Consider the following 26759-nt stretch of genomic DNA (forward strand, 5'->3'; position numbering starts at 1 on the left):
TGTATTTACTTTGAAATATAGCACTGAGATATCCATTCACTTACCAATACACTCATGAACACAGTCAACCACCCATACAGCTGTTTCCACATGCACTTTTGAACCCATACATCCAGTGAATAAACTGTTCACACATCTATGCACAGAGTCACACACCTCCCAGCCAACCCCACACACACATTCACTCTCCCATACAAATACTTGGGCAACCAATCAATAACCCATATAGTTACTCAAATAGCTACTGATCTACACATGCAGCAGTTTACAGAACAACAGATATATTGATGCACAAATTAAGACAGTTTAGTCACCAACCCATGCACTCAGTGAGACACATTTAATCACTCTCTCATACAGTCAGTCATGCACCTACTAAATCCTTCATCCAGACACTTATACATTCACTCATTCTTCAATATGTAAGACATATTTTAACTTTACAGAAACATACAGTCACTGGATGATGTCATCAGTGATGTTATCAGTGATGTCACTGACCATGTCATGAATGATGTAATATGTGACATCATTAGCAGTGGATTGCGGGTGCGCGATATATAGTTAGTGGAACTAACTATATATGCGAATTTCAATGGTTTTGTGCGAGTAAAATAAGGTTTTGTAAATGCTAATCCCTAACTATATATGGTCTATAACCTATGTTTTTTTCAGTGAATTTTTAAGGTTTTGTAAATGCTAATTCCTAACTATATATGGTCTATAACCTATGGTTTTTTCAGTGAATATATATATATATATATATATATATATATATATATATATATATATATATATATATATATATATATATATATATATATATATATATATATATCCTACTGGCGGTCGCCAGTAGGTAGTCATAGTTAGGATTTTTTTCAATGCAAAATCTCAAAATTCTATTTGGAATAACATTGGCGCCGGTTGACGAATCTGCCTGAAAATTTCCTCAAATTTGCCTCGCGGAGTTCCGGTCCTTACCTGAAGGTTTGGGGGGGATTCGTCAAGCGGGGGCCGAGATAAAAGGGGGTCCCAAAACGTGCTTTCCCCATGTTAATTTCCATGGGGCTGTCGAACTCACTTTTAGCCCGTACGGCTGAATGGATTTCCACCAAACTTGGCAAAATTGTAGGGACTGGTAGCCCGATGTGCCTTTGCTATGTCTCAAGATATGTGCTCCAGTGGATTTTGAGTAATTTAGGTTCAAAAAAATATATATATCTCTAAGCGCGCACCGGTACGCTCACCGGGGCGCGTACCGGGCGCGGTGCGCGACTTGCGTGTGGAAAGCTGATTGGCTCTCGCGTGTCTGTAAACATTTGAAACAGTCCGGAACGGCTGCCATCTTGTGTCTCGGTAGGATCGAGACACAAGAGGTGGCCAAAACAAAGGGGGAAATGACCATAAGGGGGCAGGGATAGACCCCCCTGACCCCCTAGGTTTGATGTGGGGGCTATAAAAGGGCCCCGCGGGGCAAAAAAAAAAAAAAATTTGTTTTGCGCGGGGGGAGCGCCCGGTACATGCACGCGGACTGGGGAGCAGACTGGGGAGCGTACCGTGGTGCGTACCATGGGGAAAAAAGAATGACAGACTTTTCAAAAATTGTTTGTTTATTAATTGTTCTGTTTGTGTTTTTTTTTCTATTAAGTACCAACATGTAGGTACCAATGCAGAGTCTCAAATTTAATATACACTGTCTCCTTTGTGGATATCTTGCATGTTGTTACAGAAGTTATTGTGGTATATGGAATTCATACCATAGTCTGTCAGGAAAGAGGAAACAACATGGAGGCAGGAGATGATAAAGAGATGTTAAATACACATTGGAGATAATATAGTGGGAGAAAGGAAGTAACTATGAGCAAACTTACTATGTAACACAAAAAAGTTGCACAGTATACTATAAGTCTCACTTTATATTATAAACATTTTGGAACTACTTGAATTACATATAAAAATGAATATTGTCTCGAACAATTTTTGATTATTAAATATAAATGTATTCTTTGATTCTTTTTCATAATGTAATAAAACGTCTAACAATATATTGTCTGGAATGTCCTCATTTTCATTCTGTGATTCCATTGATTCCACACACTGAACTCATGGTCCAGAGACTCATCCATAAAATCAAAATCAAAGTTATCATTCTCAGCAATTATTTCTTCAGGGTTGTTGTCCAAAACAATTTCAAAAGAAATATCCTGTTCCCCTTCAATTTGGTTGCTGTAAATTGCATAAAAAATAAATATTTCAAAAGAGATAGGGCACTGTTGGGTTTAAGTTCAGACAGGTAGTTTGGATTTTTTAACAGTGAAGTTATCTTTGGGCAGTGTATGGTATCAGGCTGGAATTAGAAATGTAAAAAGTTATCTTTGGGCAGTGTACGGTATCAGGCTGGAATTAGAAATATAAAAAAGTGTATGTGATAAAGCCTAAGTAAACAACAGAGAAGCCTATCTCAATCTATAAATATTACAGAGGGATAGTATATAACTATCAGAATATTTTTTCTCAAATTAACTTAAAGTGCACAACATACTTCACTTTACAAAATAACAACTTACCTTTGAGAAAGCAGTTGAAGTTCTCAGTGTAATTCCTTTTCAAATGTACTTCAGGAAGTAGTAGTCAAAATGGCTGTGTTTCCCTCTCTTTTTTTATATATATTCATGTACATAACCAATCAAATTTCAGGAAATATTCGTAGAAAATGAAAGTAACATTTTAACTGATTGAAAATTCAAACTGTTTCATATGTGTTTTTGTCATGTAATTTACCTGAGGATATTTAGACAGGGCTGCAGCCTAAATGTCTCAATGGAATTTCACCAAATTTGGGTAAATGGTAGGGACTGCTATGTAGTAGGGCCTATTCTATATTTGATGAAAGTGTCGCCAGTGGTTTTTCTGTAAATTACTTTCCCACCTTTTTTTAGGGAGCGCTTACCGGTGCCCGCCCAGGTACGCGCACCGGCAGCGTTACGGGAGTCCTCCATTTTGTGTTTCGGTACAATCGAGACACAAGATGAAGGACAAACAATGTTGGGAATGGGTAAAAGGGGGCATGGTAGACAGCCCCTGACCCCCTAGGTTTTCTGAGGGGTGCTTAGGAGGCTCATATAGACCCAAAAAAATAATTTTTTTAAACAATTTTTGCGAGTAGCGCCCAGTACGCGCACCGGGAAGCATACCGGGGAGCGTACTCTGGTGAAAAATAGTGAAAAATGTTAGAAAAAGAAATTCATTATGAGTGATCAGAGGTAGGGTAGCCCTGAAAAGAGCTTTTGGGTTCTGTGGCTGATTTAGGTACCTACAAGTAAGTTCCAATGCACAGTCTTAAATTCAGGAGGAATATTCTATTCCCCTCATCTGAGAAGTGCACACCATCTCCTCTTTAGATGTCTTGCATGTTGTAACGCAAGTTATTGTTGTATATTGAACCCATTCCATAGTCTATCATGTAAGCAGAAACAGATTTATTCACATGTTTCCGTGCTTTCTCAAATTGTGGACAAAATTGGTTGGACCAGTTCCATTTCTGTCTTTGGCATATATTGGAATATACCAAGGCAGTTTGTGGAAAAAGTGTCATCAATTGATCAAAGGTGTCCTTTAAAAGCATTTCCAGACCTACCCCAATTAAAGTGCCCAAGTTATTTTCTCCACAGTGCACTATTAAGAGGTCAGGGTTTGGCAGATGCAAAAAGGTTTTCACCAATGGTATCAATTGGTGACATGTCAATCCTCTCTGGCCAATCCATTTGATTTCCACATTTGATAAATCAAGGTTGTGAACATTTGTGCTAGCTGCATACCTTTGAGCCCAGTGGATGTAGCTATGTCCAATAATCCACACAGAATACATGATGAGAGAAGGTTCTGGTGCAGTCAGATGACGTGTGGGAATGAAATGGCAGTTGGAACAGTAGGAGTTTACAAAAAATAATTGTGGAGTTTCTCTGCTCTTGAATCACAAGCAATGATTGGTTGATTCAGATAGTTGAAAACTGAAAGTTAGGGTGCATGGTTGTGTTGTGTGAAAGAAGCAATTTAATTGGTTAGTAAAAAGTTACTAAAAGCAATAATGCCCTGGATAAGCTGGTGTATTGAGAGGTCAAACATCCTTGCTGACTTAATTTGCAACATTGTAGAATAAACTTTTGAACCTAAGAGTTCAGTTAGGAGGGAGTTGCTATGGTAACAGATAGAAAGGTCTGAGCAGGGGTAGGGTGTTGGTTTGAAAAAAATGAGGGAAGAGTTTTGATTGGTTGAAATGAGGCATATGTGTGTAGAATTAGACGTTTTCTCTGCCAGTCTTGGTTTCTGTGTATTGAGTGCACACCTTTTGCTCTGCTATTGAAAAATTGGTGTGTGTGTCTGACACTGTTCTTAATCTCCCAAAGCATTTGAAAAGGTAAGTAATGATTCATTTAATTTAGATAGAGACTTATTTGCTCTATGGAGAAGATTTGGAAGCAGATAGTGAAGTTTCAGTAGTAAAATTGAATGCTTTTACATAGGACTTGTGCTGTGTTTTTTAAAAAGTTATTTAAAAAACGATTTTGGGGTATAAGAATGGCTTTTATTTTTTTGAGAAGCAATTAATAGTGTCTGCCTCTGTAAAGAAATATATTTGAATGTTTTAGAATTATGTCACTTGCGTTACCTCAAATTAGGAAGCAGATTGAGATTGTTTCTTGTTGGTTTGTGGCATGTTTTTTGGAAATGTTTGATATTAAAATATGCAAGATAGAGGAATTGTCTTTTGTGAAACAGTGACGTTTCAGTAGTGAAATGAAATGCTTGTACATAGGTCCTGCGCTGTGTTTCTAAAATGTTATTAAAAAAACAATTTTGGGGGCAAATCAATGGTATTTACATTTGGGCCTTATTTATGATTGCCTTATGGCGCCAGTGCGTCACTTTTAACATGGGAAAAATGTGAAGCGCCGGTGGCGCAAGGCCTTCATAAATAAGGCCTTGAGTTTCTTTGCTATTGGTTTCTGTCTTGCTTTTTGTGAATGCTTGCTATGTATATTTGCAAGATAGGGGATTTGTATTTTGTTAAACAGTGAGGTTTCAGTAGTGAAATTGAATGCTTGTACATAGGTCTTGCGCTGTGTTTTTAAAATGTTACTCAAAAAACAATTTTGGGGGCAAATCAATGGTATTTACATTTGGGTGTTATTTATGATTGCGTTTTGGCACCGGTGTGTCACTTTTAACATGGGACAAAAGTGACGTACCGGTGGCGCAAGGCCTCCATAAATAAGGCCTTGAGTTTCTTTGCTGTTGGTTTGTGTCTTGCTTTTTGATAATGCTTGCTATGAATATTTGCAAGATAGAGGATTTGTATTTTGTGAAACAGTGAGGTTTTAGTAGTGAAATTGAATGCTTGTACATAGGTCCTGCGCTGTGTTTCTAAAATGTTATTAAAAAACGATTTTGGGGGCAAATCAATGGTATTTACATTTTGGGCCTTATTTATGATTGCCTTGTGGCGCCAGTGCGTCACTTTTAACATGGGAAAAAAGTGACGCACCGGTGGCGCAAGGCCTTCATAAATAAGGCCTTGAGTTTCTTTGCTATTGGTTTCTGTCTTGCTTTTTGATAATGCTTGCTATGTATACTTGCAAGATAGGGGATTTGTATTTTGTGAAACAGTGAGGTTTCAGTAGTGAAATTGAATGTTTGTACATAGGTCTTGCGCTGTGTTTTTTAAAATGTTATTCAAAAAATGATTTTGGGGGCAAATCAATGGTATTTACATTTGCGTGTTATTTATGATTGCCTTTTGGCGCCGGTGTGTCACTTTTAACAGGGACAAAAGTGACGTACCGGTGGCGCAAGGCTTCCATAAATAAGGCCTTGAGTTTCTTTGCTGTTGGTTTGTGTCTTGCTTTTTGATAATGCTTGCTATGTATATTTGCAAGATAGGGGATTTGTATTTTGTGAAACAGTGAGGTTTCAGTAGTGAAATTGATTGCTTGTACATAGGTCCTGCGCTGTGTTTCTAAAATGTTATTCAAAAAACGATTTTGGGGGCAAATCAATGGTATTTACATTTGGGTGTTATTTATGATTGCCTTGTGGCGCCGGTGCGTCACTTTTAACAGGGGACAAAAGTGACGCACTGGTGGCGGAAGGCCTTGATAAATAAGGTCCTGAGTTTCTTTGCTGTTGGTTTGTGTTCTGCTTTTTGATAATGCTTGATATCAACCTTTGCAAAGTAGGATTTGTATTTTGGGAAACAGTGATGCCATTCAATTACCCTAAAGTCATTTGTAAAATTACATTTTAGAAACACAGCACAGGTCCTATGTACAAGCATTCAATTTCACTACTGAAACTTCACTATTTCACAAAAGACAATTTCTCTATGCAGCAAAATGTTTTAACTAAGCATTATCCAAAAATATGACTAATCTGAGGAAACATAGATGACATGATTGTGAAATGTGCTAATATATTTTTTGAATCATGCAGGTACTATCTAATCAACCTTTTTCTTTGTAATATTCTAGCCTTGAGTTACTCCCTATTACACCTTTTGTCTGTTTTATACCGTCTCTCTTTCTCTTTCTGACTTTTTTTCTCTCTTCCTGTTACACCCTCAGTCTGACCTACTTCTTGTAACATCCTGTCTCTGTGTTACTTCCTGTTGCACCCTCTCTCTGTTTTACACCCTGTTACATCCTTTTTCTGACTTACTCCCTTTTTTCGACTTACTCCCTCTCCATATTACATCCTTTTTCTGTATTTCAACATTTTATACACTCTCTTTGTCTTAGTCCTTTTGTATGTTTTACTCCCTCTACCTGTTTCTTTGTCTGAGTCTCTCTGTGTTGTTGTGTTACTCCCTCTTGCTGTTTTTCTTTGTCTTACTCCTAGTTATATAGTTGCTGTCGTATAAACTTAGATATGTTGCAAATTAGTGTTTATATCGTTTGCTCATTGTCTTTACTTTGTTGTTTGCTAATAGTGGTCTATAATTTGTTATTTTTTTCTTTACCACAGATTGAAATCAACATTTAAAAAGTTAGCAAAAATGCCGTCAAGGCAAAGGAGAAGAAAAAATACCATACAGAAAATTACAAATTTAGCAACGGAAGTAAAGGAATCCTCTACAACAAGTTCTTCAAAAAACACCCAAAAAGGTCCTGGTAAGACAACTAAGTCTTTTTTTCGCAACATATGTAAAACAAAAACAAATGTAAAAGGTAATGTGAAGATCCAGAAAGAGAGAGCAAATTTGAAAAGGAAGGAGAGGCCCTCAAAAAATGTCTCTACTGGAGCAGGAGAGAAGAGTATGGATAGCAATAGAAAGTTAAATCAATTTAGGGACTTTCGTAGATGAATGTTTTGCAATAGGGTAGTTTTAAATTTGCTAAAAAATGAAATGAAAGGTAAAAAGAGAGTTGCTTTTTACAAGAAAAAGAAAAGTGTAGAGAAGATTGTTGATCAGGCTTTTGAAGTTAAGAAAAAATTATTTATTTTAGTAATCAATAGAATTAGGATACTTAATAAGGCAATTGATGTTTTCAAATCGAACAGTAGATTTAAAAGAATAATTTATTGGACTAATTTTTGTGAAGTATTTTCTGGAGAATGGATGCATAGTTCAAGTTCTGAGCCATTTTTTAATGAGGAGAGTTACTTTCAGGAAAATGATTTGGTGCATGCAGTTGATACCAGTGGTCGAGCATATAAGGTGAACGATGGTTGTGTGATGGAAAAAGAGAAACTTGTGTCTAGAGATGCAGAAGAGGTGTTAGCTGATGAAGTTTTAGCGAGACGTACTAAGCGTCCAGTGTACACATGCAAGTGCAGTAGTATTTGTAGTGTGCGACAGGATTCAATCGATTTGCTTCAAAATTTCTTACGTACATATAGTAAGAAAAGTCTAAAACAAAAAATTAAGATCTTGCAAGAGTTAGATCCTTGCAGAGTGAGAGAAACACAGGTTTGCATGGGCATTCACTGGCTTGTCTTTCTAGAAAAGTATGTCAGAGTATTTTTCATCATTTTAGCATGTTAGCAGTGCATCATAATAATGTGAGGAAATTAGTGAGAAGGTTGTATTATGCAAAAAGTCCAACACTTAAGCTTAAACAGTTAAACAATGCTCTTTTGCATGGATCTGAAGTAGATGTGAAGACTATTTGTGAAGAAATTGAGTTTTGTTATTTTGGGAACAAAGAGGACAGTGTAGAAATGGATATAGTAATGGATGGTAATGTGGAAGGCATAGTACAGATTTCAAGTACAGAAACGTTTGACGAGGAAATTACCAAGTTTAAAGTGAAATCAAGTGAAAGGCCTAATTTAACTTGTGTGTGTTGTCGACTGACTCATTATAAGATTCAGACTAGGTTAGTTGATTGATAGGCAAAATGTGAATTGAAAAATTATAGTGAATGGAAGGACTTTGTAAGTTATTTGTTGGTGGAGAATTCTTTTGATTTGAGTTTTGATCAGAGTATTTGTAATTATTGTTTGAAAAAATTAAATGAAAATAGAATGCCTGCTAGAACTGCTCATAATAAACTTCAGTTGATAGATATTCCTTCTGAATTGATGGATTTAAATACTTATGAATCAATTTTGATTCAATGTGTCCATCCTTTTCAAGCTATTGTTCGCATGGAGCCTAAGATAGGAAATTACCTCCTACAGATTTACAAAGAGGATTAAAGAGAAGAGTTGTTTATTTGCCTCTAGATGTCAAGAAAAAAAAAAGATACAATTGGTGTAGAAAGAGTAGAAGAGGATCCTCTGGTTATTCTAGGTAATGGGGTTCTGACAAAGAGTAAGAAAATCTGGCAAGATTTAGTGGATGTTAGGAAAGTCAAAAAGGCAACGTTGTATTTGGTCAAAAACAATGAGTACTATAAAGATGTAAGTGTTGTAGCAGAGGAAACAGCTGCAGAAGAAGACAGTGATTGTTCAGCTAGCCAAATTGAAAAAGTTGATCTGTCTAGAAGTGAAGAAATATATGAACATTATACTGTTCATCCTTTGCATTCCAAAGAAGTAATGGGGAATGCAATTGACTTGTTTCAAATGAAAGCAGCAAAAGGAAGTCCTATTAGTGTATGGGAAGAAAGTTTGGAAGCTCGTTGTTTTCCACAGTTATTTCCAACAGGTCGAGGTGGACGATATGACGATCGACCAGTTCAAATTCCTGCAGCTGAATACCGGACTTTAGGAATATATGCTGAAGATCCAAGGTTTCGTCAACTGTATGAAAGTGATTTGTCTGAGCTTTCTTATGCAGTTAATCATATATTGAAAAGTGGAGCTCATCTGCAAAATGTTTCGGCGAGGGACTTTATGGAGAAAGTCAATCTGCAAGACAGTATTTTGGAATCTCAGCTAATCAATCTCATGGCATGTCAGTGTGGAACAAACGAGTATTGGTTCCGTCGTCATGGGGAATTGAAATGTATGCTAAGAAACTTAGGAACTCCTACATGGTTCCTCACTCTTAGCTGTGCTGGGTATGCATAGGACGACTTATTTCAATTTCTACGAGAGGCAAATGGAAACATACAAAATATAAAATTGAAAACACCTGGAGAACTGTGTTCTTTGGATCCAGTGAATGTTTGCAGATATTTTAATCATAGATTTGAAGCTATGATGTCTTTTATTACCAACAAAAAAAATCCTCCCCTTGGAGAGGTTTTGGATTTCTTTTGGAGGAAGGAATATCAAGCGAGAGGTGCTCCTCATATACATATGTTGTTATGGATTAAAGATGCACCCAAATTTGGATTAGATTTGGATGAAACAGTGATGAGTTTAATTGAAGAGTATTCAACATGTGCTGTTCCGAAAACTACTGAAGAAAACAGTTTAAGGCAACAAGTTTTACGTTTTCAATCTCATCGTTGTGGAAAGTACTGTCGTCGAAAATTCAAAAACAAGGAAAAGTACTACACGAAATGTCGTTTTGCGTTTCCACGACCAGTGATTTCTAAGGGAAGAGTAAATAATTTGATTTCATCTCTATGACATACTGTGACGAGGAAATCACCCAAAAATACATATAATTTAAAAAGAAACGAAGAGTCCAAGTACATCAACGACTACAACCCAGTGATTTTGTCCATGTGGAATGCTAACATGGATATTCAGTTCGTTGCTGACAACTCTATTGCTGTGGCTCGATATGTGACATCTTACATCACAAAAAAAGAAAAAAACAGAACTGAAGGAAATGTGGGAGGACATTTCACATGAAAAGTCTAAGGAAGAAATTATACAGTTTCAGTCTGAAGATGTTGTCGCATCGAGAAATTGGAACATATGAATGTTCTGATCGGTTATCATCAGCAAGTCACTATGCCAAATCAAGAACAATCATTTGGGTGAGTCTAGGTCTTGCTGCAACACAAAATCGAGTTATGAAATCTGTACAAGAAATTGAATATTTGGCGGAGAAAGAACCAAACAGTACAGATATTTTGAAGACAAACATGTTGGATACATACTATCCAAATAGAAGTACTCACCTTGAGAACACTTGTTTGTATGAAGTTCTGCAAAACTACAGTTATAAGAGGAACATCACAGAAGATATCAATAATGGAAAATATGCTGTTATTGGGTATGAAGAATGTCTAGTGAAGCAGAGAAAAGGCCATTTGATTACTCATCGAAAATTGAGTTGCAAAGCTCCAGACAAAAGAGAATTTTACTATTTAGCTCTTTTGCAACTCTTTAAGCCATGGCGTACAGAAGAGGAACTATTTGGAGATTTTCTCTGTTATGAAGACTCTTTTGATGCAATTAAGGATACCATAGAATGTCGTGTTTTTCCAAATTATCTGCAAATGTTGAACGAAGAAATAGAGCAAGAAATCACAATTGCTGAAGAGATTGCTAGAGACAGTTCTCAAGACAGTCAGAGTTCTACTTCATTGAGTCAGGATCTACTAGGAGGACCAATTATCCAAAATGAAGCTGCAACTGCCATGGATGAGGTGGAAAGAGCTATGGAACAAGCTCAAGAGGATGGAGTTAACTTAGAAGATTTGGTAAAGCAACTAAACGTAGAGCAGAAAAAGATATATGACGAAGTTACAGAACAGATTGAACATGGATTCACACATGAGAAAAAAGTGTGCTCGTGTACATCATTTAAGCCTGTTCGACTGTACGTAAGTGGAGCAGCGGGAACAGGAAAAGGTTTTCTGATTAAAGCCATTGCAACTTATTTGCAGAAAAGGACTGAATCACCGCTGGCTTGTGTTGTAACTGCTCCAACTGGACTGGCAGCACATAACATTAAAGGGATTACTCTACATCATTTACTGATGCTGCCAGTTGAGCATGATAATAAATTGCATTACAACAAGCTATCTGGAGATGCGTGTTCTGAAGTTTCCAGAGTCTTGAAGAAAATGAAACTTCTTATCATTGATGAAGTAAGCATGGTCTCAAATCTAATGCTTGCTTTTGTGCATTTGAGAATGCAAGAAATTCTTAGAACAGAGTATGATGTGTTATCTGGAGGAAAACACATTATTGTTTTTGGTGATCTACTGTAGTTGACTCCAGTAAAAGGACAACCAGTGTTTAAAATGCTTACACATGAAGATACCAGGAAGTCCCTTGGAAGCATTGAAAACGGTAATATATGGTTAAATTTTAAATATGCTGAACTGCTTCAAAATATGCGACAGGCAAAGGATGAAGATTATAAAAATATTCTACAAGATATAAGAATCAGAAAAGTAAGTGAGCTTGGGAAAGAAGCTTTACATGCTCGATTAATTTCAAATTTGTATCCAAATGAAAACATTCTTCCAGAGAATATTTTTGAAAAAATGACTGAGAAGAAATCTGGGATATGTTTGATGCCAACTCTGCAAGAATGTTCCATCTTCAACAACAAAATGTTAAAGTTAGAAAATGAAGAAATTGTGAAACTGGAAGCAATAGATAAAATAGAGCGTATGGGTGCAACAATTGTTTTGTCAGAAAATTTGAAAACAAAATTGGATTCTTTAGAGAAAAGTATTTCTGAAGCAGCTGGTTTTGAAAAGACTCTGAATGTGTGTTTAAATTGTCCTATCATTTTGAGAAGGAATTTAAATGTTGAAAGAGGTCTGGTAAATGGAGCAATGGGTTATGTTGTTGATTTTGTGAATTATAGAAAAAGAGATGGAATTGAATTTTTTAAAGATAAAATTTGATGGCATTGAGCAAGTACAACAAATCAGTCGTTGTTCTGCTAGATTTTTGCTTGTAAAAGACTTATATGTTCGCCGAAAACAGTTTCCTGTTTGTTTGGCATATGCGGTGACAATTCATAAATCTCAAGGTTTAAGTGTAGATAGTGCTTTGGTGAACATTAGAAGATCTGTGTTTAAAGAGGGTATGGCATATGTGGCATTATCACCAGTCAGAACTTTATCAGGATTGTACTTGATTGAGTGTGATGTGACAAAGATTTGTGCAGAACTAGATTGTGTTAAAGAATACAATAGGTTAAGAAGAGAGTATGCTCCACATTTGCCTCAATATCTTCTGTTTGAAAAACGTGTGGTAGGCCGAAAAAGAAGAAATGAGAATAATTGCAGTGAGGTAGTAGCAAAAAGACAAAAAGTAGATGAAACTGTAATTCAAAACAGAAAGACAAAGGATTCTGATGAAAATATTGTTGGATTTCAGTTTGAAAACTGTTCTGGTGTCAACTGCTATGCTAATGTAGTGGTTAATGTTGTTTTTTTTCTTCAAACTCTACAAGAACAGATTGTTGAAAATCGGGATCAAAGATTGTGTGGTTTATTAAATTCTGTGTTTGAGAAATGTAGCAGTGATAGAGCAAAAATAGAAAGTGTAACAGAAATTCGAAATATTTTAGATATGTGTTCTGGTCATGGTAATGTATATGTTTGGTGTTTTGGAAGATGAAGGTGTAGATGTAGATAATCTTTTTAGCCTTTAGCCTTTCTTATCAATGGCAGCATGACTGCGAGAATTGTAGTTTATCAAGTACTACTATAATAGACACTGAAAGATTTATATATTTGACTTTACCAGACTGTAAATCAGTGCCATTTAATAATCTAGTTAAAGCAGCAGATCATAATATGGTGTGTACCCAATGTAAGTGTCCAATGCTATCCACATTATTTATACAAAGTTATGGTCAGTATATCATTTTAGTTTTCCAACGATGTAGACCTGATGGAACTAAATTGACAACTTGTATCAAAAATGTTGTGGCTTCTCAGTTATCAATTTCAGGAAGAACCTTTACAACTCTAGCTATTATTTATCATGACGGTCCTTCGACAACATCAGGACATTATACATGCTACTTAAAATGTCAAAAAGGTTGGAGTTACTCATTTGACTTATAAACAACGTTTGCCTTATGACTTTAAAAATTCTTACCTAGTGTTTTTAAAACCAAAGTTTTAGTAAAGGTAATTGGCCTTTGAAGACGGGAGTAGGTAATAAAAGTTAGTTAGTTAGTTAGTTAGTCTAATGTTTAAAATTATTTATCTCATATAGGTACTGTAAGTGGATCTCATAGTAAAAAATACTGATATATCTGACATGATTTGGCCGTAAGGAAAGTGTAAGGTATGATGTTCTTAGATCTTTTTTCATAGGAAGTCGATGAAATGGAAGTTATAGAGAACAGAAGAATTTTTTTCCACCAAAAGGACCTTCACTATCTACTATTTGGCCTCAAGGAAAAGTAAGTGAATCAAAGATTAGTCTACATATATGCTTTGTAAGTTTTTATGTTTTTTTTAAACACAATCTTTTAGATTGTGTTTTTTTTTCCCGCTGTTATATGATGAAGATTTTGAACTCACTAATTTAAGTGAAATTCAATATATTCTGAGAACAGCAAAAATAAACAATATAACATATTGTATTAGTCATTCTATAGTTTGCATTTTGTAATTTATATTGTATTCCCATTGTCTCACACTCATTTTCCTTTTTCCACCCTTATTTAGCTCTCTTTACTCACTTCCACTGCCTTTCTTTCACTTTGTTTCATCGCTGTTCCTTTACTCTACTTCTTTCTCAACTCCTCGATCCAATTTCAACTGTCTGCATTTCCTCTCTCCCTTGCACCACTTTTCAACTTTCTCAAATTCTCTCAGTACCACTGCTTTAGTTCTCTTCCCCTCTCTTTCCTTCTTTTGCTCCTTTGAGTAATGTCACTGACCATGTCATGAGTGATGTAATATGTGATGTCATCAGCAGTGCATTACACGCGCAAGTTATAGTGAGTCCAACTAACTATAACGTGGGAATTTCAATGGTTTTATGTCAGTAAAATTTCCAGGTAACTATAACTGGTGTGAAACCTATAGTTTTTTCAGTGAATTTCATAGGTTTTTTAAATGCTAATTCCTAACTATAACTGGTGTGAAACCTATGTTTTTTTCTGTGAATATATATATATATATCTATATATATATATATATATATATATATATATATATATATTACCTACTGGCGATAGCCAGTAGGTATATATAGTTAGGATTTTTTTCCTATGGGATTTTTGAAAATTCTATGTCGAATAACTTTGGCTTATGAGGACAGAATTGGCTGAAATTTTCAGGAAAATGGAACATTTTGTTTCTGAGCAGCCCCTGAAAATTTGGGGGGGTTTCGTCAAGGGGGGGCCGAGAAAAAAGGGGGGTCCCAAAACGTGTTTTTCCCATGCAATTTTCCATAGGGCGGTTGGCCTCACTTTTAGCCTGAACGGCTGAATGGATTTACACCAAACTTGGCAAAATTGTAGGGACTGGTAGCCCGATGTGCCTTTGCTATGTCTCAAGATATAGGCTCCAGTGGTTTTTACGAAAATTAACTTTGAAAAATATATATTGGGCTACATTGGGCTATATATATGTTGGAGCCCAAATGTAGCCCAATGTAGCCCAATGTAGCCCAAAGATGGCCACCAGAGACAAAAAAAACCAAATGTAGCCCAAATATCAGCCAGATGTAGCCCAACTATAGCCCAATGACAGATTGTCCCAGAGTGTTCTAAAGAACAACTAGAGTGCTAACAGTCCTACTTATTACAAAGGTATGGCACACCTGAAGCCATCTTGATTGGAATAAAGTGGTAACTCTTAAAACATTTAATTTAAAAAGGAACAAAATGAGGGGGTTCATTTTGCCATAGAAAGTATGATTAGCGAATATATGACGAAATCCCGCATACCATCAGTCCGCAAAAAAAATCCCGCATGTACTATTAGGCCGCAAATTAAAATAACGAAAACTTTTAGAACGAATATGCCTTTAGCATACACTAAACAACTAAACTACCCTAAACCCTAAAACACTACCCCCAGCATGACCCTACACTACACAAACAGTACAACACTACCCTAAACCCTAAAACACTACCCCCAGCATGACCCTACACTACACAAACACTACAACACTACCCTAAACCCTAAAACACTACCCCCAGCATGACCCTACACTACACAAACACTACAACACTACCCTAAACCCTAAAACACTACCCCCAGCATGACCCTACACTACACAAACACTACAACACTACCCTAAACCCTAAAACACTACCCCCAGCATGACCCTACACTACGCAAACACTACAACACTACCCAAAACCCTAAAACACTACACCCCAGCATGACCCTACACTACGCAAACACTACAACACTACCCTAAACCCTAAAACACTACCCCCAGCATGACCCTACACTACACAAACACTACAACACAACCCTAAACCCTAAAACACTACCCCCAGCATGACCCTACACTACGCAAACACTACAACACAACCCTAAACCCTAAAACACTACCCCCAGCATGACCCTACACTACGCAAACACTACAACACTAACCTAAATCCTAAAACACTACCCCAGCATGACCCTACACTACGCAAACACTACAACACTACCCAAAACCCTAAAACACTACACCCCAGCATGACCCTACACTACGCAAACACTACAACACTACCCTAAACCCTAAAACACTACCCCCAGCATGACCCTACACTACGCAAACACTACAACACTACCCAAAACCCTAAAACACTACACCCCAGCATGACCCTACACTACGCAAACACTACAACACTACCCTAAACCCTAAAACACTACCCCCAGCATGACCCTACACTACGCAAACACTACAACACTACCCTAAACCCTAAAACACTACCCCCAGCATGACCCTACACTACGCAAACACTACAACACTACCCTAAACCCTAAAACACTACCCTCAGCATGACCCTACACTACGCAAACACTACAACACTACCCAAAACCCTAAAACACTACCCCCAGCATGACCCTACACTACGCAAACACTACAACACTACCCAAAACCCTAAAACACTACACCCCAGCATGACCCTACACTACGCAAACACTACAACACTACCCTAAACCCTAAAACACTACCCCCAGCATGACCCTACACTACGCAAACACTACAACACTACCCTAAACCCTAAAACACTACCCCCAGCATGACCCTACACTACGCAAACACTACAACACTACCCTAAACCCTAAAACACTACCCCCAGCATGACCCTACACTACGCAAACACTACAACAGTACCCTAAACCCTAAAACACTACCCCCAGCATGACCCTACACTACGCAAACACTACAACAGTACCCTAAACCCTAAAACACTACCCCCCAGCATGACCCTACACTACGCAAACACTACAACACTACCCAAAACCCTAAAACACTACCCCCCAGCATGACCCTACACTACGCAAACACTACAACACTACCCAAAACCCTAAAACACTACCCCCAGCATGACCCTACACTACGCAAACACTACAACACTACCCAAAACCCTAAAACACTACACCCCAGCATGACCCTACACTACGCAAACACTACAACACTACCCAAAACCCTAAAACACTACCCCCAGCATGACCCTACACTACGCAAACACTACAACACTACCCTAAACCCTAAAATACTACACCCCAGCATGACCCTACACTACGCAAACACTACAACACTACCCAAAACCCTAAAACACTACCCCCAGCATGACCCTACACTACGCAAACACTACAACACTATCCTAAACCCTAAAACACTACGCCCAGCATGACCCTACACTACGCAAACACTACAACACTACCCTAAACCCTAAAACACTAGCCCCAGCATGACCCTACACTACGCAAACACTACAACACTACCCTGAACCCTAAAACACTACCCCCAGCATGACCCTACACTACGCAAACACTACAACACAACCCTAAAACACTACCCCCAGCATGACCCTACACTAAACAACCACCACAACTCTACACTACACTAACACAACACTACACTACACAACACTACACTACACTACACAATCACTAACCCACGAAAAAATTAACACAAACCCACTTACCTCTCTCGTCATCGTGGTTTTCACAACGCAAATGCATTTACCATACATGCCTTTAAAACGTAATTCTTTGTAAAGGCATGCGCGATAAATGCACATGCGTTTTGAAAAAATGCGGGATAATGGTATGCGAGCTCAATGACCTTGCGGGATAATGGTATGCGGACTGAAAGTCTGCGGGATAAAAAATGCGGGAAAATGGCTGCAAACCATGATTAGCAGCAGACTTCCCTGGTGAGCACTAGCTTTACTACAGTGATCTAATGAGCAACTAGAGTGCTAACATTCAGAATTTATGGCAAATGTGTGACACATCTGAATGCCTTCTTGATAGAACCAAAGTAAACAAGCATTGAAAATGCAATAGATCTCGCCCTCGTTTAAGTTAAAGCCATTCTGTTTGTAATGAGGTGGCTTTTTAGCTTTGCTTTTATTAGTGTTTTTAAAACTTTCATGTAAATAACATGCATATGTATGCATATATTTATATGTATGCATGCATTTATATTTATATAGATATGCAGATTACATATGTTTATATATGTATATTACCTACTGGCGATAGCCAGTGGGTATATATAGTTAGGATTTTTTCTCTATGGGATTTCTGAAAATTCTATGTCTAATAACTTTGGCGTTTGTGGACGGAATTGGCTGAAATTTTCAGGAAAATGGCACATTTTTTTTCTGAGCAGCCCCTGAAAATTTGGTGGGGTTTCGTCAGGGGGGGGCCGAGAACAAAGGGGGGTTCCAAAACGCGTTTTTCCCATTCATTTTTCCATAGGGCGGTTGGACTCACTTTTAGCTCGAACGGCTGAATAGATTTACATGAAACTTGGCAAAATTGTAGATATGGTTTGCCCGATGTGCCTTTGCTATGTCTCAATATATGTGCTCTAGTGGATTTTGAGAAATTAACGTTTAAAAAAATATATATATCTGTGACAGCGCTCCGGTTAGCGCCCCGGTTCTCGTACCTGACGCGTAACGGAACTTCGCGAAGCGAATCTGATTGGCTCTCCGGTGTCTGTCAACATTCTAAACAAACCGGAGCGGCCGCCATCTTGTCTCTCGGTACGATCGAGAGACAAGATGTGGTGAAAAACGAAGGGGGAAATGAAGGAAAGGGGGCAAGGTAGACCACTCCTGACCCCCTAGGATTGATGAGGGGGATATTAAAGTGCCCCGCGGGGCAAAAAATTTTGCGATTTTACGCCGTAGAGGCGCGTCCCGGTACGCGAACCGGGCAGCTCACCGGGCAGCTAACCGGGCAGCTAACCGGCAGCGTAGCTGTCAACATTGTAAACAGTCCGGAGCGGCCGCCATCTTGTCTCTCGGTAGGTTCGAGAGACAAGATGTGGTGAAAAAAGAAGGGGGAAATGAAGGAAAGGGGGCAAGGTAAACCCCTCCTGACCCCCTAGGATTGATGAGGGGGATATTAAAGTCCCCCGCGATTTTTCGCGGTAGAGGCGCTTCCCGGTACGCGAACCGGGCAGCTAACCGGCAGCGTAACGGGAGTCCGCCATCTTGTGTTTTTGGAGCGTCCGGTTCGCGTACCGGGTAGCGTCCCGGTAAGCGTAACAAGGGGAAAACCAAGAGAAACAGTAAAAAAAAAATTAAGGGAATAGATTTCCAGCAAACTTGGCAAAATTGTAGGGACTGTTTGTTTGATGTGCCTTTGCAAGGCCTCAAGATATGTGCACGTGTGGATTTTGTCTAATTAAGGTTAAAAAAAATATATATATCTGTAAGCGTGCTCCGGCACGCTTACGTTACGGGTTTTGTTTGCGCTGCAGAACCGATACGTCACGGTTATGCGACGCGTCATGAGGCGTCTCACGTGGCTACGTGATACGTCACGTAATAAAGAATATATTTTACAGCTATAGATATTAGCTTTTAAAAAACCAATGAAATTCACTGAAAAAACCATAGGTTATAGACCATATATAGTTAGGAATTTGCATTTACAAAACCTTGAAAATTCACTGAAAAAACCATAGGTTAGAGACCATATATAGTTAGCTGGACATTTTATTGACATAAAACCAATGAAATTCCATATATAGTTAGTTGCACTAACTATATATCGCGCACCCGCAATCCACTGCTGATGATGTCACATATTACATCATTCATGACATGGTCAGTGACATCACTGATGACATCACTGATGACATCTCAAATGACATCACTGATGACATCACTGATGACATCTCAAATGACATCAGTGATGACATCATGACACACCAATACCAGTTACTACATACGCACTCACTGATTCCTACGTCTACACACACATTCACTCATTCACCCATACAATCACTCATACATACAGTCACTCATTATTACAACACTATCATATGCACTCATACACCTATGCAGACACTCACACACTGCCACTCATCCATGGAGTTACTCACACACCTAGTCAGTCCTGTAAAGAATCAATCACACTTCCATTTCCTCATCTATACAGTTAAACACAGAACACCATACTTCAGTGACATCACTGATGACATCACTGATGACATCTCAAATGACATCACTGATGACATCTCAAATGACATCACTGATGACATCATGACACACCAATACCAGTTACTACATACGCACTCACTGATTCCTACGTCTACACACACATTCACTCATTCACCCATACAATCACTCATACATACAGTCACTCATTATTACAACACTATCATATGCACTCATACACCTAGTCAGTCCTGTGAAGAATCAATCACACTTCGATTTCCTCATCTATACAGTTAAACACAGAACACCATACTTTTCACACATATACTAACACATACTTACTCTCTTATACAATCACTGATACAAGTACACATTGATATGCACAGAGTCACACACCTCCCAGCCAGCCACACACACACTCAGTCTTCCATACATCCACTCATTCTTCAATATGTAAAACATATTTAAACTTTACAAAAACACACAGACACTAGATGATGTCATCAGTGATGTCATTTGAGATGTCATCAGTGATGTCATCAGTGATGTCATTTGAGATGTCATCAGTGATGTCATCAGTGATGTCACTGACCATGTCATGAATGATGTAATATGTGACATCATCAGCAGTGGATTGCGGGTGCGCGATATATAGTTAGTGCAACTAACTATATATGGAATTTCATTGGTTTTATGTCAATAAAATGTCCAGCTAACTATATATGGTCTCTAACCTATGGTTTTTTCAGTGAATATATATATATATATGTATATTACCTACTGGCGGTCGCCAGTAGGTAGTTATAGTTAGGATCTACTTTCCATAGGAAATCCGCAACATTCTATTGGGAATAACTTTGGCGCCGGTGGACAAATCTTTGCGAATATCTCCAAGAAAATGGCCCGCTCCTTCCCTGAAAATGTGGGGGGGATTCGTCAAGCGGGGGCCGAGATAAAAGGCGGGTCCCAAAACGTTTTTTCCCCATGTTAATGCCATGAGTGATGTCACTGACCATGTCATGAGTGATGTAATATGTGACGTCATCAGCAGTGCATTGCAGGCGCGCAAGTTATAGTGAGTCCAACTAACTATAACGTGGGAATTTAAATGGTTTTATGTCGGTAACATTTCCAGCTAACTATAACTGGTGTGAAACCTATGTTTTTTTCAGTGAATATATATATATATATATATATTCACAGAAAAAACCATAGGTTTTAGGCCATATATAGTTAGGGATTTGCATTTACAAAACCTTATTTTACTCGCATAAAACCATTGAAATTCGCATATATAGTTAGATGCGCTAACTATATATCGCGCACCCGCAATCCACTGCTGATGATGTCACATATTACATCATTCATGACATGGTCAGTGACATCACTGATGACATCACTGATGACATCACTGATGACATCATCCAGTGGCTGTGTGTTTCTGTAAAGTTAAAATATGTCTTACATATTGAAGAATGAGTGGATGTATAAGTGTCTGGATGAAGGATTTAGTAGGTGCATGACTGACTGTATGAGAGAGTGATTAAATGTGTCTCACTGAGTGCATGGGTTAGTGACTAAACTATCTTAATTTGTGCATCATTATATCTGTTGTTCTATGAACTGTTGCATGTGTTGATCAGTAGCTATATGAGTAACTGTATGGGTTATTGATTGGTTGCCCAAGTATTTGTATGGGAGAGTGAGTGTGTGTGTGGGGGTGGCTGGGAGGTGTGTGACTCTGTGCATACATGTGTGAACAGTTTATTCACTAGATCTATGGGTTCAAAACTGCATGTGGAAACAGCTGTATGGGTGGTTGACTGTGTACGAGTGTATTGGTGAGTGAATGGATATATCAGTGCTACATGTCAAAGTAAGTACATATGTAAAACACAGTACATGGGAAAGTTCACATATATAAATTACTGTGCATAAGAGCCAGTGAATGTGTGAGTGGCTGTATGGATCATTGTGAACTTGTATCAGGGATTGTATAAAAGAGTAAATATGTGTTAGTATATGTTTGAATAAGTAAGGTGTGTATAACTGTATAGTTGAGGATATGGAGGTGTGATTGATTCAGTGCATGACTGACTAGGTGTGTGAGTAACTCCATGGATGAGTGACAGTCTGTGAGTGTCTGTTTACTCTGAGTGTATCTAAGGTTATATTAGAGTCTGAAGAGGTTGATCGTATTATCACATGATTGATGTCATCAGTGATGTTGTCAGTGATGTCATTTGAGTTGTCATCAGTGATGTCATTTGAGTTGTCATCAGTGATGTCATCAGTGATGTCACTGACCATGTCATGAATGATGTAATATGTGACATCATCAGCAGTGGATTGCGGGTGCGCGATATATAGTTAGCGCATCTAACTATATATGCGAATTTCAATGGTTTTATGCGAGTAAAATAAGGTTTTGTAAATGCAAATCCCTAACTATATATGGCCTAAAACCTATGGTTTTTTCTGTGATTTTCAATGTTTTTTCAATACCAAATATCAAATGCTGTCAAATGTCAAGTACATGATAGGTAAAAACATTTTCGTGTTTATGCACGCTGATGTGCTTTGAACGCTGCCCCCCCTCCCCCCTCCTCTTTTCTCTTAGCAGTACTCTCTCTTTGCAGATAGTGAAGGGTAGTTAACGCAGGCCTTTGCCCCCGTTGTAATCCGTCGTGCCTGCTTCTCTCTCTATTTGATTGATTGCTATCCAAGCATTAACTGTTTTAGAATTGGTTCTCTTTGGTTCATTCTGTATTTACAAACAAGCACAGAGTCGCAATACTCTGTTTAGTCTTTGCAGATAGTGAAAAATAGTTTAAAAAAACAAAAGGAATCGAGCAAAATCAGTAGGCCACTAATGGGATCTGTTTTTGACCTCGCTAAAATAGAAACATTAAGAATAACCCCTCATGAGAAATACGAAACTAGTAAGATGAACTTAGCTCCACACCATGATGGCTGCAAGACAGCTCGACTCTGCCGCCCACCCCACCCCACCCAAAATAACGACAAACCCTATGCAAATATTATAAATATATACAACACACCAGCAAAGTAACAGGGTAAAACATTTTATTAAATAACTATTTACATAACTATTTTATACTTTTTGTTGCCCGATCCGGCTAGCTTAATCGATCGAGCATGAAACTCATGCACTCTGATAGCAAGCGTTGCTGCTTATGCTATGCAGACCAAAACTGGTTTTCAGTTTGTACATTCTTCTAGATTTTTCCATCCAAGGCTGGATGACAGTTTGTAGAACGAAGGCTTCAGATTTACAACATACGGTGTGGTGGCGCGGACTGGGAGGGGGCGCTTGGCTCCTGCCCCCTCCCCAAGTAAGATTTTCATACATGAGTGTACGTTCATGGTTTTGGTCCCTGAGTTGCTTCGATGTCACTGCCATGCTCAAATGGCATAAGTCCTGGATGTTGGGTGCCATAGTTCAGAGTTCTGAGCAGCGCTTGTAACACTGTCTGAAGCTTATTTGCACCTACTGCAGCTTCACTATTCTCAAAGTAAGTGAGGGCCGTTTGTGGACCTGACTGCATTGTTAAACAATGTGATGCGGTGCCTCCCTGAACCGCTTGACGGAGGCCCCCGAGGGGCGGTGAGATGGCACTTAGCTCCTGCCCCCTCCCCAAGTCGTGTTGCCCTGGTGTGGCCTGAGATCGCCCCCGACATAGGCGGCCGGCTCCCGGGGTCCGGCAGAACTTTTTGCCTTTTGATGACTCTTCCATTCTGGACCTTGTCCCACAATCCGTTTGACCTGAAGACACGCTGTAGTGGGGCGCCCCTTTACCATTTCAGTTGCCATTCCGCCCGCTTTTTTGCTACACTGTGCCTCTTCCGCCATTCAGCTGTTTACCGCCCGCTCTTGCGACTACAGCGTCTCGCTCACCATGTAGTTGAGTTGCTCCCGCTCTTGCGATGCAACGATAGGCGGCTGCCACAGGACTCTCAAAATGGCGGCCGGCTCTTCAGATTTGGGCGTGGTCCACTAAAATGGCCCTGGGACACCTTGGAACTCGGACGCTTGCCTGATAGGGCTTGGGTCCCATTCTCGAAAGCGTCCCCTCAGCCTTGAAGATTCTACAAAAGTCTTGGGGGCCCCCGACTCCCGCAGGCTTCTGGTGGGGAGCGGCTGCCATGATTGCTCGTGGAATGGCCACGACTGAGCCACGAGATGGTGGTGCTTTCATGCCGACGCCAGCTTCAGTCTGAAACATCCAGAAACAAGGTGGGGCTTTCATCATTTTGGAAAAAAAAATGTTCTAAACCAATGAAAAGTGTTATTTTAGGTCACTGACCATGTGATGAATGATGTAATATGTGACATCATCAGCAGTGGATTGCGGGTGCGCGATATATAGTTAGTGCAACTAACTATATATGGAATTTCAATGGTTTTGTGTGAGTAAAATAAGGTTTTTTAAATGCAAATTCCTAACTATATATGGTCTATAACCTATGGTTTTTTCAGTGAATTTCATTGGTTTTTTAATAGCAAATATAAAAAGCTGTCAAATGTCAAGTACGTGGTAGGTAAAAACATTTTCGTATTTATGCACGCTGATGTGCTTTTAACGCTGCCCCCCCCTCCTCTTTTCTTTTAGGAGTATTCTCTCTTTGCAAATAGTGAAGAGTAGGTAACACAGGCCTTTGCCCCCGTTGTAATCCGTCGTGCCTGCTTCCCTCTACATTTGATTGATTGTTATCCAAGCATTTATTGTTTTGGAATTGGTTCTCTTTGGTTCATTCTCTATTTACAAACAAGCACAGAGTCGCAATAATCTGTTTAGTTTTTGCAGATAGTAAAAAATTGTTTAAAAAAACAAAAGGAATCAAGCAAAATCAGTAGGCCACTTATTGGATCTCTTTTTGACCTTGCTAAAATAGAAACATTAGGAACAACCCTTCATGAGAAATACGAAAATAGTGAGATGAACTGAGCTCGACACCATGATGGCTGCAAGACAGCTCAGCTCCGCCACCCACCCCGCCCAAAATAACGATAAACTCTATGCAAATATTATAAATATATACAACACACCAGCAAAGTAACAGGGTAAAACATTTTATTATATAACTATTTACATAACTATTTTATACTTTTTGTTGCCCGATCCGGCTAGCTCAATCGATCGAGCATGAAACTCATGCACTCTGATAGCAAGCGTTGCTGCTGATGCTATGCAGACCAAAACTGGTTTTCAGTTTGTACATTCTTCTAGATTTTTCCATCCAAGGTTGGTTGAGTTTGTAGAACGATGGCTTCAGATTTTAAACATACGGTGAGTTGGCTCGGACTGGGAGGGGGCGCTTGGCTCCTGCCCCCTCCCCAAGTAAGATTTTCATACGTGAAAGTACGTTAATGGTTTTTGTCCCTGAGTTGCTTCGATGTCACTGCCATTCTCAAATGGCATAAGTTCTGGATGTTGGGTGTCATAGTTCAGAGTTCTGAGCAGCGCTTGTAACACTGTCTGAAGCCTATTTGCACCTACTGCAGCTTCACTATTCTCAAAGTAAGTGAGGGTCGTTTGTGGACCTGACTGCATTTGAAAACAATGTGATATGGTACCTCCCTAAACCGCTTGATGGAGGCCCCCGAGGGGCGGTGTGATGGCACGGACTCGGGGAAGACGCTTGGCTCCGACCCCCTCCCCAAGTCTTATAGCACTGGTGTAGCCTGAGATCGCCCCCGACATAGGCGGCCGGCTCCCGGGGTCCGGCGGAACTTTTTGCCTTTTGATGACTCTTCTATTCTGGACCTTTTCCCACAATCCGTTTGACCTGAAGACACGCTGTAGTGGGGCGCCCCTTTACCGTTTTAGTTGCCATTCCGCCCGCTTTTGCTACACTGTGCCTCTTCCGCCATTCAGCTGTTTTCCGCCCGCTCTTGCGACTACAGCGTCTCGCTCACCATGTAGTTGAGTTGCTCCCACTCTTGCGATGCAACGATAGGCGACCTCCACAGGACTCTCAAAATGGCGGCCGGCTCTTCAGATTTGGGCGTGGTCCACTAAAATGGCCCTGGGACACCTTGGAAATCGGACGCTTCCCTGATAGGGCTTGAGTCCCATTCTCGAAAGCGTCCCCTCAACCGTGAAGATTCTACAAAAGTCTTGGGGGCCCCCCGACTCCCGCAGGCTTCTGGTGGGGAGCGGCTGCCATGATTGCTCGTGGAATGGCCACGACGGAGCTACGAGATGGTGGTGCTCTCATGCTGACGCCAGCTTCAGTCTGAAACATCCAGAAACACTGTAGACTACCAATTCGATCAGTTCCGGTAGCGCCCCAACATGACCCGGTAGAGAAGAACTTGCCCTCCCCTCTTTGACTGATGGTTCTTGTTGCCTGTCCCCTCTATTGTCATTTAACAGAACTTTTTGGACTGCTGAAAGGGGTTGTGTTCCGAACGCTGGTTGGTGGAGACATTTTGACTATATTCTTGACCTACGTTGTCGCGTAATGCGTTATATGACACGCCGCGTTAGCGCACCCGGAAGTGATCCAGGGCGCGGCGCGCAGCGCGTAACGTAAGCATAACAGGTCATGTGACTTGTTAATAAAACTTTTCATTGGTTCATTTTACTTTTGTTATTTTAATGATGAAAAGCTTGGTCATATGACCTAAAAATTACGCTTTTTATTGGTTTCGAACATTATTTTTTTTTAAACATATATGTTATAATGTTCCAGGCTAATGTACTTTCCCGGAAAATTTACAACTGTCCTGCAAGTAAAATATATTCCTTTTTCGAGAAAAAGGGCGTTTCTTCGTCCCATGACGGAGCCGTTGAGTAAAAGAGGCTCGGCCTGCTGTCTTAGTCGC

The sequence above is a fragment of the Lissotriton vulgaris genome, chromosome 4_1 (genome assembly GCF_964263255.1).
Source record: "Lissotriton vulgaris chromosome 4_1, aLisVul1.2, whole genome shotgun sequence".
NCBI lineage: Eukaryota > Metazoa > Chordata > Amphibia > Caudata > Salamandridae > Lissotriton > Lissotriton vulgaris.